The following is a 16,980-nucleotide window of genomic DNA, read 5'->3' on the forward strand; positions in this document are numbered from 1 at the left end:
CTTGGGGTTTCCGAGTCGCGCCACGACCGAAACCGACGGCGCCCAAGCCTGGGAAGCTTGGGGTTTCCATGTCGCGCCCTTGATGGAACCACGGGTTTCCGCATTTTACGGCACGAGGGAAACGCGGGGAACTTGGGATTTCCATGACGATGCAAACCAGCTCGCAAGTCTTGGGAACTTGGGGTGTTTCGAAACCGCTGCCCAAGTCTGGGGAACTCGCTGTTTCCATGTCGCGGCACACCCTGAATCGCCCGAGAGTCTGTGGAACTTCATATTTCCATGTCGTGGGGCCACGAAGAGCCGCCAAAGTCCGGGGAACTCGGGGTGTCTATTTCGCGGCGCGATGAAAACTGCTACCCAAGTCAGCGGACGCACGCTGGGTTTCCATTTCGCGTCACAACAAAAATTTCTACCCAAGTCTGGGAAACGCGGTGTAAGGACCTGCGGTTCGGTTTCTCCCCGTCGGTGCGAAGTGCGAACTCTACGACCGAAATGTGGGAAGGGACATAAGTATAATGCGCATTAGAGGTGGAGCGATGGTTGGTTTATAGCGTGGGAGCGTTTGGCATAACCCACGGGCCGACTCACATGTTGGGGCGATTTGAACGAAGGATTGTTTGCCGACCAGCAATCGGATGGCAAGTTTGCGACGTGTAAGGGCGTTTTGGCACGCGGTGGTCGAGTCGGCCTGGGCAGCGACTCGCCCAACCGCTCGTATAAATATGGCAAGGCGTTGGAGCATTTGGCATTCATTCGAACATGAGCATTCGGTGATCAAGAAAAAGGTGCCAAGTAGTGGAGCAGGTCGCAAAAGAGGCGCGGGCATATATGCACCCGCTCTTGGGCAAGCACACACGATACGCACAGGGTTCGGTTCTCGGGTGAGGGCGCGGGTAAGGAAGGCACCCGCCGTTCGGTGTGACACGGGGTGTCTCGGGTAGGTCGCCCGCCCGTCGTGGAAGAAGAAACGCGGAGGTGTCTCGGGTAAGTCGCCCGCCCGTCGTGCAACATGAAACGCTGGGTGACTCGGGTGAGGTCGCCCGCCCGTCGTGCAGCGGTAAACGAGGTTCGGTCGACGAGTACGGTTGGCAGCTCGTGTGAGGGCGCGCCCGCCCAGCTCGGGCAAGGAACTCGGTTGGCACACGGAGGTGTTGCCTATTTGTAAAATTGGCTAAGTATGAAACTTGGTGTTTCCCAAGTATACTTGTAAAGCCCCGTAAACATTGTGGAGTTGAATAATATATTGTATTCAGGTAGTTGCCCCTCCCTTTACACTGTGCAATTGTGTTCTTCATGTATAATTGCTGATGATAATTGCCTATGCGTATGGGTGTTCATTGGCATAAAGGAAACACAATAATACTTGGTTGCGAAAAACAAACTAAGTAGACTAATGGTTAGGCGTAGTCCATGAACATAAGTATTGGTGAAAAGGAAGTGTTCGGTGGCGCCGCACCTCGCCAAGTACGGCTGAAAGGGTACTGTAAGCCTGGGGGCGTGACACGCGGGGTTCCCATGTCGCTCGCGCCGTGTTGGGGATGGCGCACGCCCCTTGATACCTGCACGATGGGCGAGCCACCGACGGAAGGCGCGCGGGCGACCCTTGTTGCGTGCCCGGATGAAAGAGGTGACCATGTGCGGACGAGTCAGGATGCGGGCAGGTGTGCTACGTGCGGCGACGGGTGTAATCGGCGAGGTGTTGGAGCCGACCCATGGGTGCGACGGTGCACACGAAGGGACGCGGCGGTTCGTCGGAATGGGGCCTGTCGAGGTTATGTGGCAGGTCAGCCGGGCATGCATGTTGATGGAGCCGACCCTTGTTATCCTCGAGAGACACGGCCCCTGGGCGAAAGGATGCGTATAAGCAAGGAGGATGGCGTTCGACGAAGGGATGTCGAACTCAGACTTCCACATCGCAGAACAAGTGCGAAGGAAGGAGTTGGGCGAAAACGGAAGGAAGAGAAGGACGCGGGTAAGAGGGCCGCACCGGCGGGCGGATTACAGAGGGCGGGTCGGGCTTGGTAGCGCGGGCAGGCAGAGCGGGGCGGGTTACCGTCCGGGCAGGCAGGCCGCACTGCATGCGGGCCGTGCGCCCTCACTATGGACCGCACCGACGGGCAGAGTTTGGGCGCCGCGGAAGGGAAATTCGGGCGGACAGGTTCGCAGTTCAGGTGTGGAGTTGTGTCGTGCAGGCCGCGGGCCAGTGCAGCACGACCACACGACACGACAGGTTGAAAGAATAATTGAAGAAGATAAATTTATGGTAAGTTATTTTCGCTGCATTGTTAAGAACACTTGCTGGAGAATTGATCGAGTGTTGAAGTAGGCGCAGACCGTGTACTCAAGTATTGGTAAAAGGAAAAAGTACGGCGGTGCCGCACCCGCTTATGCGTGGTTGAAATACTACCACTAGGATAGGAGCGCGACATGGGGTCTCCCGGTCCCTCCTCGACAGAGGTCGCCAAATTGCGGGGTACCCGGGGATTCCATGTCCCGCCTTGTCGAAAGCATCCCAAGTGTGGGGAATTTGGGGTTTCCATGTCTCGTCGCGATGGAAATCGCCCCAGGTGCAGTAAACTTGGTGTACATCGAGCCTGCAACCTCACATCAAGAAAAAGGCTCGGTTGGTCAAGAGAATGAAGGTTTCTTCATTGGTAAAGGACCTCGCTAAGGATCAAAGGTTGGAGTCTCTTCTAGAGCTAGTCCACCATGGACTATCAAAAGTTGAAAGAAGGACAGAGTGCCGGGGAACGAAGCGCCGAAGAAACGAAGTGCAGAGAGGAGGAAGGACTCGACTAGTGCTTGGGGGATATTATTGTCAAGGGTCTAGGGCTTCGCAATGACCAATAAGAAGCTTCAATGAGGGAAATTTACGAAAGGGTTTTCCTCTCTGAGAGAGAGAGAGAGAGAGAGGTTTTTCCCTGGCAGAGAGCCAACATCTTGTGTTCTTGTTCTTATGTTTTTGGCACCAGTTTGATGAAAGTAAACACACATGCATTAATAATAAGAGAAGAAGATTAAGATAACACGATAAATTGCAAAGGAGCTTCACAAATTGTTATAAGTCTAGAAGAATCCCGCTATACCCCATTGCCCCAGATTCTTCAACGCGGTATCGGAGCTAAGGTGACACATCAAGGAAAGGGAATCTCAAGAACATCCGCAAGGTTGAAGCGTCAAGCCAAGAAGTCTCAATCACATCAAGGACAAGGTCTACCATCTATCATTCCTCATGGAAGACTACAAAGCAAGAAGAAACGCCTTGTATAAAGGCACCTACAAGAAGAACAAATCAAAGAGGGACCTACATCTTGAAGAATGAAAGGCACCGCGAGTCAAGTCATCAAGCAAGTCCATTTGAAGAAAGCAACTTGAACAACATCAAGATCTAAGGAAGGCAAGCCATCAAGTCTTCAAGAAGAAAGCAAGTTCACTACATCTCAAGCTCTATCAAGTAAGTATATGTCCCCTTCTGAGTATACCTCAGTGTCTTTTTGCAAGGAAAGTAACAAATTGGTTGGGGCCACTACATGTCCAAAGTCGAACGGTTTGGATGCCAAGAGTATGGACGCTACAGAAGGGATTTTCCTAAACTTAAGAAGGACAACAACAACAAGAGAAAAAGGGAAGAAGCTCATGTAACTCAAGAAGTGAAAGAAGACGACAAGAAGCAAAAGAAGGAAGATCCTCCTAGGACTAAGTCAACCTCTTTGCTTAAAGTCTTCTTTCAAAGGGGGTAGAGGTCTCATTGGGGGTCCCATTTATGGGATTCAAGGGAGGATGATATACAGGCGAGAGCAGATGAAGCAAGAAAGGCTACACCAATCGAGGAGAACTATCAAATAAAGCCGCGATGATAAAAGCATAATCAAGGTGAGGTATGTATGCATCAAAGTTTAAGTCATGTGGCCATATATATTGATTGGGTCATGGGAAAAGTTCTAGAATCACGATCAAGAATAAAAGGATCTCTTTCGCCAACGACATGCTCGGAGGCATGTGCTACAGTGGAGTAAAGGTCAACATGAAGAAGTGCTCTCATAAGGAGTATAAGGTGGTTGACCAATCAATCCAATAAGAAGCAAATGAAGAACATCGCGGTCACAAAGAATAACTATTTGACAAGATTCCTCAACATCTCTCGAAAGAAGGCACGGCAACTCTGACAAAGGAAGAAAAAGATGAAGGACCCTTGACACCTACGAAGGCCTTGGAGATAGTAAGGTGCAGATAACCGATTCAACTCTACAAATATGTCATGATGAAGAGCAATATCACGATGAAGACATGAAGGGCCACTAAATCAAAGTACGGGAACAAGCGAGTACAACTAAGCATCCATGTGATAAGTGTTATGAAGGATAGACAAGGTGACAAAGGAGTAGCTAGATGACAAAAAGGCCCTGATATATATCAAGAAGGCCACTTTCCACGAAGGGAGCAATGACATGACAAACCAGGGGGGAAAGTGATCGATGGCCGGTACCCTGCCAAGAAGAAGTTCAAGAGTAGGCAAGAGGAGCGATATTCTTTGAGGGATGGGAACCCAAGACAAGAATTGTCCTGGAAGGTCATACTCAGGGAACACCTGGGTGGGTATGTACCTTTAGAGACAATGACCAAGGTGTTTATAAGCCATTGGCCTCGCCAACATTGTGCTCTGGCATTATGAGAGATAAAGCTGTTAGTCAAGGCCTTGCTATGAACAATGTTGGCTAATATGATGCTATAACAGATGGGTTGCCAATCCAGTTTCTCTTATGTGAATTATTCAAGATTGAAAAATAGCCAAACACCTTGTAATGATATACGAATACCAGCCTAGTTGAGAGGGGGTGTCGAAGAAAGTGTAACTGGGTTCGGTCTTCATAAATGTACTTTTGATATTTGTATTTATTCAAGAATATATATATATATATATATATTTGTCATTGAGTTTCTTGCTCATTGAAATAGGCCTAGCACATGTTAAAGTGTTATAAAGAGTCAAAAGAAAATGTTGAAGATATTAAGGGCATGTTACCCCAGGTATATTTATGTATTAGAGTCAAAGATATTCCTACCCTCGTGCCTTCGTTCGGGTCGTGCGCCCGTTCAAACCCCAAATTTCCTTCGGGCGGGCCGGGTCATCCCGTGCCATGCCGTGTGTGGGGGTGCGCGGGCACACGTGGGCGTGCCGAAAATGCCAAGTCATGACTGCCCATGTGCCTTCTTTGTTCGGGTCGTACACCCATGGAAACCCCAAATTTCGTTCGGGCGATTCGGGTCGGCTCGCCCAGGGCGGGTCGGGTCGTGCCGTGCCGTGTGTGGGTGCCCCGGCACACGTGGCCGTGCCAAAAATTCTAAGTCGTCACCGCCCGTGTGCCTTCTGCACATTCGTGCGGCCCGTTTGCCCGACGCTCCCTCGGGCCTTCGTTCGGGTCGTGCACCCATGGAAACCCCAAATTTCGTTCGCGGCGTGCACACATGGAAACCCCAAATTCCGTTCGGGCGGGTCAGGTCGTGTCGTGTGTGGGTGCCCGTGCAAACGCGTTCGGGCGAGTCGAGTGGGGTCGGGTCGTGCCGTGCCGCGCGTGGGTGCTCGGGAACATGTGGCCGCGCAAAAAATGTTAGGGCGTGACCACCCGTGTGCCTCCTGCACGTTCGCGCGACCTGTTTGCCTGACGCTCCGTCGTGCCTTTGTTCGGGCGGGTCGGGTCGTGCCGTGCGTGGGTGCTCGGGCACACGTGGGCAGTGCCAAAAATGCTAAGTCATGACCCCCCGTGTGCCTTCTACACGTTCGTGCGGCCCGTTTGCCCGACGCTGCCTTGTGCCTTCGTTCGGGTCGCGCACCCATGGAAACCCCAAATTTCGTTCGGGTTGTGCATATAAGGAAACCCCAAATTTTGTTCGGGTCGGGTCGTGTCGTGTCGTGTGTGGGTGCCCGTGCAAACGCGTTCGGGCGGGTCGGGTCGGCTCGCACAAGGCCGGTCGGGCCGTGTCGTGCCGTGTGTGGGGCCCGGGCACACGTGGGCGTGCCAAAAATGCTAAGTCGTGACCGCTCGTGTGTCCTCTGCATGTTCGTGTGGCCCGTTTGCCTGATGCTCCCTCGTGGCTTTGTTCGGGTCGTGCGCCCACGGAAACCCCGAAATTTCGTTCGGGTCGTGCGCCCACGGAAACCCCGAAATTTCGTTCGGGTCGTGCGCCCATGGAAACCCCAAATTTCGTTCGGGCGGGTCGGGACGTGTCGTGTGTGGGTGCCCGTGCAAACGGGTCGGGTCGTGTCATGTCGTGTCGTGTGACGGCACCCAGGGCACACGTGGTCGTATAAAAAATGCTAAGTTGTGAAGGGGGGTGGGCCTCGTGCAAAGATCGTGCCGCCCGTTTGCCCGAATCTCCCTTGTGACTTCGTTTTGGTCGTGTGTCGGAGCCCATGTGAACTCGTTCGAGCGGGCTCGTTTGCCGTGTAAAGACTCGTCCGGGCGAGTCGTTTGCCCGGCTCTCCCTTGTCGGTTCGTTTCGGTCGTTCGGGCGCCCATGCAAAACCGTTCGGGCGGGTAGTTTGAGGGCGCCCGTGTGAACTCGTTCGGGCGGGTCGTTTGAGGATGCCCGTGTGAACTCGTTCGGGCGAGGGCCGTATAAAAAATGCTAAGTTGTGACCCGAGGTTGGCTTTGTGCACGTTCGTGCAGCTCGTTTGCCCGGCTCTCCCTTGTCGGTTCGTTTCGGTCGTGCGGGCGCCCATGCAAAATCGTTCGGGCGGGTCGTTTGAGGGCACCCGTGTGAACTCGATCGGGCGGGTCGTTCGGGTGGGTCGTTCGGGCGGGTCGTTTGAGGGCGCCCGTGTGAACTCGTTCAGGCGGGTCGTTCGGGCGAGGGCCGTATCAAAAATGCTAAGTTGTGACCCGAGGTTGGCTTTGTGCACGTTCGTGCCGCTCGTTTGCCCGGCTCTCCCTTGTCGGTTCGTTTCGGTCGTTCGGGCGCCCATGAAAAATCGTTTGGGCGGGTCGTTTGAGGGCGCCCGTGTGAACTCGTTCGGGCGGGTCGTTCGGGTGGGTCGTTCGGGCGGGTCGTTTGAGGGCGCCCGTGTGAACTCGTGCGGGCGGGTCGTTCGGGTGGGTCGTTCGGGCGGGTCGTTTGAGGGTGCCCGTGTGAACTCGTTCGGGCGGGTCGTTTGAGGGCGCCCGTGTGAACTCGTTCGGGCGGGTCGTTCGGGTGGGTCGTTTGGGCGGGTCGTTTGAGGGCGCCCGTGTGAACTCGTTCGGGTGGGTCGTTCGGGCGGGTCGTTCGAGGGCGCCCGTGTGAACTCGTTTGGGTGGGTCGTTCGGGCGGGTCGTTTGAGGGCGCCCGTGTGAACTCGTTCGGGCGGGTCGTTCGGGCGGGTCGTTTGAGGGTGCCCGTGTGAACTCGTTCGGGCGGGTCGTTTGAGGGCGCCCGTGCGAACTCGTTCGGGCGGGTCGTTTGAGGGCGCCCGTGTGAACTCGTTCGGGTGGGTCGTTCGGGCGGGTCGTTTGAGGGCGCCCGTGTGAACTCGTTCGGGTGGGTCGTTCGGGCGGGTCGTTTGAGGGCGCCCGTGTGAACTCGTTCGGGCGGGTCGTTTGAGGGCGCCCGTGTGAACTCGTTCGGGCGGGTCGTTCGGGCGAGGGGCGTATCAAAAATGCTAAGTTGTGACCCGAGGTTGGCTTTGTGCACGTTCGTGCAGCTCGTTTGCCCGGCTCTCCCTTGTCGGTTCGTTTCGGTCGTTCGGGCGGGTCGTTTGAGGGCACCCGTGTGAACTCGTTCGGGCAGGTCGTTCGGGTGGGTCGTTCGGGCGAGTCGTTTGAGGGCGCCCGTGTGAACTCGTTCGGGCGGGTCGTTCGGGTGGGTCGTTCGGGCGGGTCGTTCGGGCGGGTCGTTTGAGGGCGCCCGTGTGAACTCGTTCGGGTGGGTCGTTCGGGCGGGTCGTTTGAGGGCGCCCGGGTGAACTCGTTCGGGCGGGTCGTTCGGGCGAGGGCCGTATCAAAAATGCTAAGTTGTGACCCGAGGTTGGCTTTGTGCACGTTCGTGCAGCTCGTTTGCCTGGCTCTCCCTTGTCGGGTCGTTCGGGCGGTTCGTTTGAGGGCGCCCGTGTGAACTCGTTCGGGTGGGTCGTTCGGGCGGGTCGGGTCGTGCCGTGCCGTGTGTGGGTGCCCCGGCACACGTGGCCGTGCCAAAAATTCTAAGTCGTCACCGCCCGTGTGCCTTCTGCACATTCGTGCGGCCCGTTTGCCCGACGCTCCCTCAGGCCTTCGTTCGGGTCGTGCACCCATGGAAACCCCAAATTTCGTTCGCGGCGTGCACACATGGAAACCCCAAATTCCGTTCGGGCGGGTCAGGTCGTGTCGTGTGTGGGTGCCCGTGCAAAAGCATTCGGGCGAGTCGAGTGGGGTCGGGTCGTGCCGTGCCGCGCGTGGGTGCTCGGGAACATGTGGCCGCGCAAAAAATGTTAGGGCGTGACCACCCGTGTGCCTCCTGCACGTTCGCGCGACCTGTTTGCCTGACGCTCCGTCGTGCCTTTGTTCGGGCGGGTCGGGTCGTGCCGTGCGTGGGTGCTCGGGCACACGTGGGCAGTGCCAAAAATGCTAAGTCATGACCCCCCGTGTGCCTTCTACACGTTCGTGCGGCCCATTTGCCCGACGCTGCCTTGTGCCTTCGTTCGGGTCGCGCACCCATGGAAACCCCAAATTTCGTTCGGGTTGTGCATATAAGGAAACCCCAAATTTTGTTCGGGTCGGGTCGTGTCGTGTCGTGTGTGGGTGCCCGTGCAAACGCGTTCGAGCGGGTCGGGTCGGCTCGCACAAGGCCGGTCGGGCCGTGTCGTGCCGTGTGTGGGGCCCGGGCACACGTGGGCGTGCCAAAAATGCTAAGTCGTGACCGCTCGTGTGTCCTCTGCATGTTCGTGTGGCCCGTTTGCCCGATGCTCCCTCGTGGCTTTGTTCGTGTCGTGCGCCCACGGAAACCCCGAAATTTCGTTCGGGTCGTGCGCCCACGGAAACCCCGAAATTTCGTTCGGGTCGTGCGCCCATGGAAACCCCAAATTTCGTTCGGGCGGGTCGGGACGTGTCGTGTGTGGGTGCCCGTGCAAACGGGTCGGGTCGTGTCATGTCGTGTCGTGTGACGGCACCCAGGGCACACGTGGTCGTATAAAAAATGCTAAGTTGTGAAGGGGGGTGGGCCTCGTGCAAAGATCGTGCCGGCCGTTTGCCCGAATCTCCCTTGTGACTTCGTTTTGGTCGTGTGTCGGAGCCCATGTGAACTCGTTCGAGCGGGCTCGTTTGCCGTGTAAAGACTCGTCCGGGCGAGTCGTTTAAAAACATTAGTCTTTGGTCGCTGGCAGGCAAGCCTGTGAGAGCGACTTTGGGTTTTTGGATGCTCTCTTTCCTATAGCATGGGGACGACTGAGGCCTAAGATGTACAAAACATTAGTGGGACCCAAGGATAGGATGTTTGAGTGGATGACATGTCTCCTGAGGGTTCTGTTGCTGATGTGGATAGGTTGATTAATGTGTTCTGTCAATTCCACTTCCTTAAGGTCAAATAGAAGGTCAAATCCAATCACAGTAGCCGCTCGTTGCATGTTTACCTAGTTGGAATGGTTACTTGGGTAGATGTGAGAGGAGAGTGTTACAGTTTCATTTTCAACACTCCCTCTCAACAAGAAAGGGATTATCTACTACCCTGATCCTGCCTCTTGTGAAACTCGAATTTTCTTCTTGACAATGCCTTTGTCAAAATATCTGCATCCTGCTCCTTTGTAGGAATGTACTCTAGCAACATGATTCTCCTCTATGCACAATCTCATAGATGGTGATACTGGATGTCGATATGCTTGGAAATATCATGAAAAACTAGATTCTTAGAGAGTTTGATACAACTCTAATTGTCACAGTAAATCATCGTAGGATCCATCTGCTGACCAAATAACCCAACAAGGATCTTCCTCATCTAGATAACCTCACAAAGGCTTGACTAGCAGCCATGTACTTTGCTTCTGTTGAAATGAGTGAAATTGATATTTGCTTCCTGTTGTACCAAGAAACTGTTGCTAACCCAATACTAAATATTCCCCCTTATGTGCTCTGTAGAAATTCTGCAAATTCTCTACAAATCTCGCTCTGAGACCTATGTAGAAAATCTGACTGTAGATTAACCTGATAATGTAATATAACCAAAGAAAAATACTATAACTTACTTCTACTATCAATTTGCAGAAGCTAAAAGATTGAGCAAGATTAAGCTGAACACATATAACCAGAAGAAGAAGAAATCACAATACACATGAAAATACTCAAGGGAAAGCCTCAGCTAAAAACCCCACTATTTGTATTATCATACAAGGTGGAAATACATCAGAATTATACAAATCCTTAGCTCTCACAGCTAGCCAACTCTCAGTACAATCCTCACATATGCTCATAGGCAATCCTGACTTCTCACAAGCCTTCTCCTCTACCCTCCAAGCTCCTATTTCCTTGTGTCGTTCCTCTAGGATGATTTTCACTTCACCAAGTGGAAAACCTCTTCTACCTAGTGGATGATCTCGTAATCTCACACACTATCAGAACTGCGCAATCCTCAAGGAATCTTACCTTGACTGCATGCATGAGTTTCCTTTATAGGAAAACAGATGCAACTGATAGTACACTGTCCTTGACATTTAGCTCAACTGGGTCTTTCTCATAATAGACATGCATGAGTTTCTGATGAGGGAATCTTCAGTTAATTGGAGTACACTGGTTGACGGCATGCATGCATCAACTGACTGATAACTCACAATTAGTTCCTCAAACAGTTTGGAACTAATTTAACTGGACTTAACTCAGTAAACTGAGCTAACTAATTACAACTCAAATATACTTCAATCTTATCTCCTTAATTAAGGGATAATCTCCTTAATTTAAGGGATAACTCTTGCATGACTTCATAAAGACATCTAACTTGAATTTCTCCAACTAATTAATCCATAATGAATTAATTAATTATTTCCAAGTAGCTGGTGAGACTAAATTCGATTTTAATCCACAATTTTAATTCAAGGACAAATTAAAATTGGAATATTCTGGATTCTATTTTTATCATTTCTTGTTTCTATTTTCAACATATTCTTCCTGTCGAATGGAGCCCTTGCCCAATCTTCATCTGTGAAGCCTTGAAGCTTCACTCCCTCTTTTCATTTGTACTAAAGACCAAACTAAATGGTGCCTCTGAGGTAGCTCAACGCATGTTTAGCCGCCTTCCAATAAATTTTGGTTGGCTTAACCATGGCCTGACTAAGCTAGTTAACTGGAAAATACACATGGTTAACTATAAATAGTAGCCTTCACTACTTCACCTGAAGTAGCATCCTCCTTCCTCCATTTACCTGTTAGAGGAATCTCCATGGATTTGTTGCTCTCCATGTGGAACTTATTTAGTATCTCATTGGCATACTTTCCCTGAGAGACAAACAGTTCCTCATCTCCTTGCCATACTTCCATTCCAAGAAATTAATGCATGTGCCCCAGGTCCTCCATCTCGAATTCTCTTACAAGATCCTCTTTGCAATATTTTATCAACTTCACATCACCTGTTAGAATCAAATCATCAACGTATAATACTATAATCAAAAATTTACCTTCAACCACAATGTGGTAAAGGTTCACATCTGCTTCACTTTTGGTTAAGCCCAACCCGATGAAATAGTTGTCAATCCTAGTGTACCAAGCATAGGGTTCTTGTTTTAGGCCATACAATGCTCGCTTGAGTCTTCACACATGTGCCTCTTTATTGAAATTCTCAAATCCTTTTGGCTGCTCAATATACACCTCTTCCTCAATCATACCATTACGAAATGTTGTCTTCACATCCATCTGATGTATCCTCCATCCCATATGCGCTGACAATGCTAGAATAGATATGATTATGAGTACCTTGTTATTGGAGCAAAGGTCTCATCGTAATCAATTCCCTCCACCTAAGAGAATGCTCTGGCCACAAATATGGCCTTGTGTTTCTCCACGCTGACATCTACTGCTTGCTTTACCTTGTAAAGCCATCTAGAACTCACCAACGATTTATCTGTTGGTCTTGGGACAACATCCCAAACATTTTTTCTGATAATGTAGTCATTCCACTACTAACTCGAATGAGGATGGCTCAACCTCTACACTCTCACTCATTAGAGCCATGTAGCCAGTGTACCGATCTGCTGACCTCCTATGCATGTGTTATGATATGGGTGCTCCCACATTCTCTCTAGCATCATGCATCAATCTGTCAGCCTCTCTAGTGCACTTCCTTCCATCTCTAGAAGTATCTTCATGAGTGGGTGTTTCCACTCTCTGCTCCTTTGCATGTGGCTGCTCCACATCATCCTGAGGTTCCTCCTTTGGAGCTAAAAGCTCCACATCTGCATGTAATTGAATCTCCCTCTCAAGGGAACATATAATTGCCTTCTCTTCGTTGAAATTCACATCACTATGAACCAATGTCATCCTATTGGATGGAAGGTACACCTGATATTTGTGAGGTGTATTAGTGTACCCCACAAACATACCCAACTTAATTATTGGCTCTAGCTTTTTTTGTGCATCCTTGGTAATATGATAGTAGATTGATGAACCAAAGATCCTTAAGTGTTCCACATCTGGTTTCTTACCTAAAAAATCTTCTTCTGGTCTACTCATCCTAAGAATTCAATGAGGGTTTTTGTCTTGCAAATAAACAGTTGTGTTGCATGCTTCTTCCCACAAGCGCAATGGTAGGCCCTGATCATGTAACATCACCCGTGCCGCTCCCACAATAATTTTGTTCTTCCTTTCACCCACCCCATTCTGTTGTGGGTTATGAGGTGTTATTAAATCCTGTCGAATGCCTTCTGATGCATAGAAGTTTGAATTCATTTGACACATATTTTCCATCGTTATCGCTTCTGTAACGACCCTAGTGAAAAGTTTATGTAATAAAAGTTAATAAAGGAAAAATTAGACCACGGTTAAGGGACACTTGTTCCAAGTTGAATGTTGGGCAAATATATCCTATTGGGCATCATTGGATGTGTGTTTTGGCTAAGGAAAATTGGCAAAGGCATTAAAAGGAAAAAAGGCATTTTTCACACATTTATTTATAAAAATAAAGGAAATTAGGAAAAAATTAAGGTGAAAGGTCACAGGTTGCATGTGAGGAGGAAATTGAAGGAAAATAATGGAAAATGAAGAAAATAGAGGCCTCATTAATAAAAATACTTCTCAGGATCAGTTAGTAACCTTTTGTCGATTCAAGTTTGGAGATCTCTCATTATTCTCTCTCTCCCACTCACTCTTGGTCACTTAAGAGTTTTCTTGGAACACTATAGCTTTGGAGTAAGGAAGGAAAAGAAAGTAAAAGGAAAGGAAGGAAAGCAAGGATCAAGGAAAGGAAAGCAGGATCAAGCAACTTCAGCAGGAATACTTGCAGGTAACCTTTTTCATGTGTGATTTACTAGCTGGTTTGGACATGCATGGCTTTGCATGTTGGTGTAGGGTTCTCTTGTTGTCGATGGCATGGTTTTGTCGACTTATGACAGTGGTTTTCAACTTAGCCTTGCATTTTTCCGGATGCCATGATATGTTGGGATTTTTATCTCAATTTTTATCTTTGGTTTGTCGGATAGATTTCGAAATCCATGGCGGAGGTGGTCTCAAGGTTCATTCCCAAAGGCCTAGGAATCCCTTGGCCATTTTTGGTGGTATACATGGTAAAGCCTAAGGGAGAAGTCTCGGTTTAGGACCTAGTGATCTTAGTTTGGATTGTGGTAAAGCCTGAGAGACTAGTCTCATTTTAGGATAGTGATCAATTTGGGATGGCATTTCAAGTTCAGCTTGATTGTGATTGGAGCACCAGTTTTTGTGTGATCATGGTTTGATGAGGGTGGAGGTGGTTTAACCTATGGACTCCCTTGATTGTTCTTGGATTGGTTGTTCTATGAGGTCCCACATTCATGCTTGGAATATGGCATGGGGGTGATTGGATGAAAGAGATATTTGGTTCAGCCATGTTTATGGTCGGGTGATATGTGGAAGTCCTGAAACCGGTCAGATTTGCCTATGATTAATAAAATCTAAGTTCTCTTACTTTTACTCTAGTTTATATGTGGATTTAATGGTTTTCATATCTCTGATATTTATATGGTTTTATGTTGGCTATAAGCCTAGTTATATGACTGGTTCATGTCATGGTTATTTCATGTATTTATTTGTAATTGTTAAATGGATGGATGCAAGACCTAATTAATGTTATAACAGTTCAATGGAGAAGGTGGTGATCCTTCTGGTTATGTTTCATAAGTTCTTTCATTCATTTATGCTATTTCTTTTATCCTAGACCTGTAGGTTGCATTGATGCCAATAGTTTGACAAAATGTAAGTCTCAGTTGGGGATACTCAGGCCTAGTCTTGAGGTTAATTTTTTATTTGTTTATCTTGTCATCGTGTCTTTGATGGATTTTGGAGGTTGTAACAAGTTTTGGGTAGAGGTCGGGATTCTAGGCTAAAAAAGTGGCTCAAAACTTGAGGACACATGCATAGGTCTACTAAAAAGAGTCTAGGGACGTTGGTACATAGGCCTATGAGAGCGACTTTGGCTTCTGGACGTTGTCTTGCCTATAGCATGAGAGCGATAAGGGGTTAAAAGGCTTAAAACATCAGTGGAACTCATGGGGCAGGATGTATGAGTCACTGACATGTCTCCTGGGGGTGTTGTTGTTGATGTGGATGGGTTTGTTTGATATGTTCCATCAATTCCATTTCCTTAAGGTCACCAAGGAAGTTGAATCCCTTATAGTGACTTCTCATCGCATGTTTACCCTGACTGGTTGGTTTCTTGGGTGGACCTGGGAGGAGGGGGTGTTACAGATTAGTATTAGAGCATGGTTGCACTCTCCTTGGGTGAATGTGTCAGGCATGCATGCATGTCAGTTGCATGTGTGTCTCTTACACTTGCATTTCATGTGCTTGTTGTATTGCATCATGTTGATAATGATTGTAGTAAGGTTGTCATGAGGAACTTGATGTCGATTTTGTGGAATGCATCTTCAGAAGTATAGGGTTGGTTACATGATTATATACAGCTTGAGTACATCCTTGTATGTTGGGTTGCATTCATGGTTGTTTGATTACATGCATCAGTCTTGTAGGTTGGTTACAAGAATTGATCACTTATGCTCAACTACATGTGTTTATGTGTATGTGTAGTTGATTAGGAATTTCTTATGCATGTTGATAAATGAGAAATAAAGATGCAATTCCTTACAAGTGATTTAATACAACTGAGAAGGGGCATGGAGAGAAGTAGGTTAGAGGTAGTGGTAGGGAACCATTTCAGTGTTAGATATGTCATGAGGATCATCATAAGAGGTATTTTTCACAGTATCAGAGTGGTAGTAGACCCCAGATCTACATTTCTCAGGAGGCACATACAGTAGGCGATGTTGATCATAGAATTCCTAGGATCTATGCAGTTGTTGACAACAGGACGGTGAATCATCAGGCATCGATCATTGAGATGGATGGTAAGTTTTGTTATCAAGTTGTTTCTATTTTGATTGATCCTAGATCTAACTATAGTTATATCAATCCCGACATGGTGGATAAGTGTGGTTTGAGAAAAGAAGTGCATGCAGAATATTGCTTGGTATAGTTGGCTATAAGTATGAAGAAGAGAGTTCACCATTGCGTGAGAGCTTGTGCATTTGAGTTAAATGGTATCCCTACAGCAACACATTTGAATGTATTTCCATTGGGATCATACAGTATGCTTTTGGGTATGGATTGGCTATAACTTCATAGAACCAAAGTGGATTTCTTCTACAAGGCCATTAAGTGTGTGGATGATAGTGTGGAAAAGAGGAATTTACAGGGGAAGAAGAAGCCTACATCAATGAGGATGGTTACTGCTATGCAGGCTAAGCATAGTTGCAGAAAATGGTGTGTGATGTTTGAAGTGCACATTTCTAGTGATAAAGGTAAGGAAGTTGAGGATGCACATGTGTTAAGCAGGTATCTAGTTTTGCAGTGGTTTCAGGATGTATTCCCAGAGGACATTACAAAGTTACCACCTCACATGAAGGTAGACTTTTCTACTGAGTTGGTTTCCATGGGCAGCTCTGACATAAAAAGTACCTTACAGGATGAGCACACCTAAGTTGGTTGAGTTAAAGTTGAAGTGGAAGGAAATGTAGGACAAGGAGTACATTAGGTCAAGTGTATCACCTTGGGGCGCACCAATGTTGTTCATAAAGAAGAAAGATGGTACTCTTAGACTATGCATTGACTACAGGCAGTTGAAAAAAGTGACATCAAGAAAAGGTACCCTTTACCAAGGATTGTTGATTTGTTTGATCAGTTGAAGGGAGTAATAGTGTTCTCTAAGATCGAATTGATATCAGGATACCATCAGGTACACATAAAGGAAAAGGATATATTCAATACTGCATTCAGGACCAGGTATGGGAATTATGAGTTTGTTGTTGTTCCATTTGGTTTGACTAATGCTCCAGTGACATTTATGTGTTTAATGAATATTGTGTTGTTTCCTTGTCTAGACAAGTTTTATATTGTATTCATTAATGACATACTAGTATATTCTAAGAATGAGGAAGAACATGTCGAGCATTTAGCAACAGTGTTAAGATTGTTGAGAGAGCATCAGTTATATGCTAAACTCATCAAGTGCAACTTCTTTCAGAATAAGGTACATTACTTGGGGCATGTTGTCTCCAAGGATGGGATAACAGTGGATCCAGAAAAGACAAGGGCTATCATGAAGTGGGCATCTCCTAAGAATGTGGATGAGGTGAGATCATTGATGGGATTGGCAGGTTACAACAGGAGGTTCATCACGAACTTCTCACTTGTTGCATATCCTATCACATCATTGTAGTGAAAAGGTAAGAAGTTCAAATGGACAGAAGAATGTGAAGCTAGTTTTGAGTAGCTTAAGCAGTTGTTGACACATGCACCAGCGCTAAA

Source organism: Pinus tabuliformis, chromosome 7 (assembly GCF_031772625.1).
Source record: "Pinus tabuliformis cultivar Carrire ecotype Pingquan chromosome 7, CPIR1, whole genome shotgun sequence".
Taxonomy (NCBI): Eukaryota; Viridiplantae; Streptophyta; class Pinopsida; order Pinales; family Pinaceae; genus Pinus; species Pinus tabuliformis.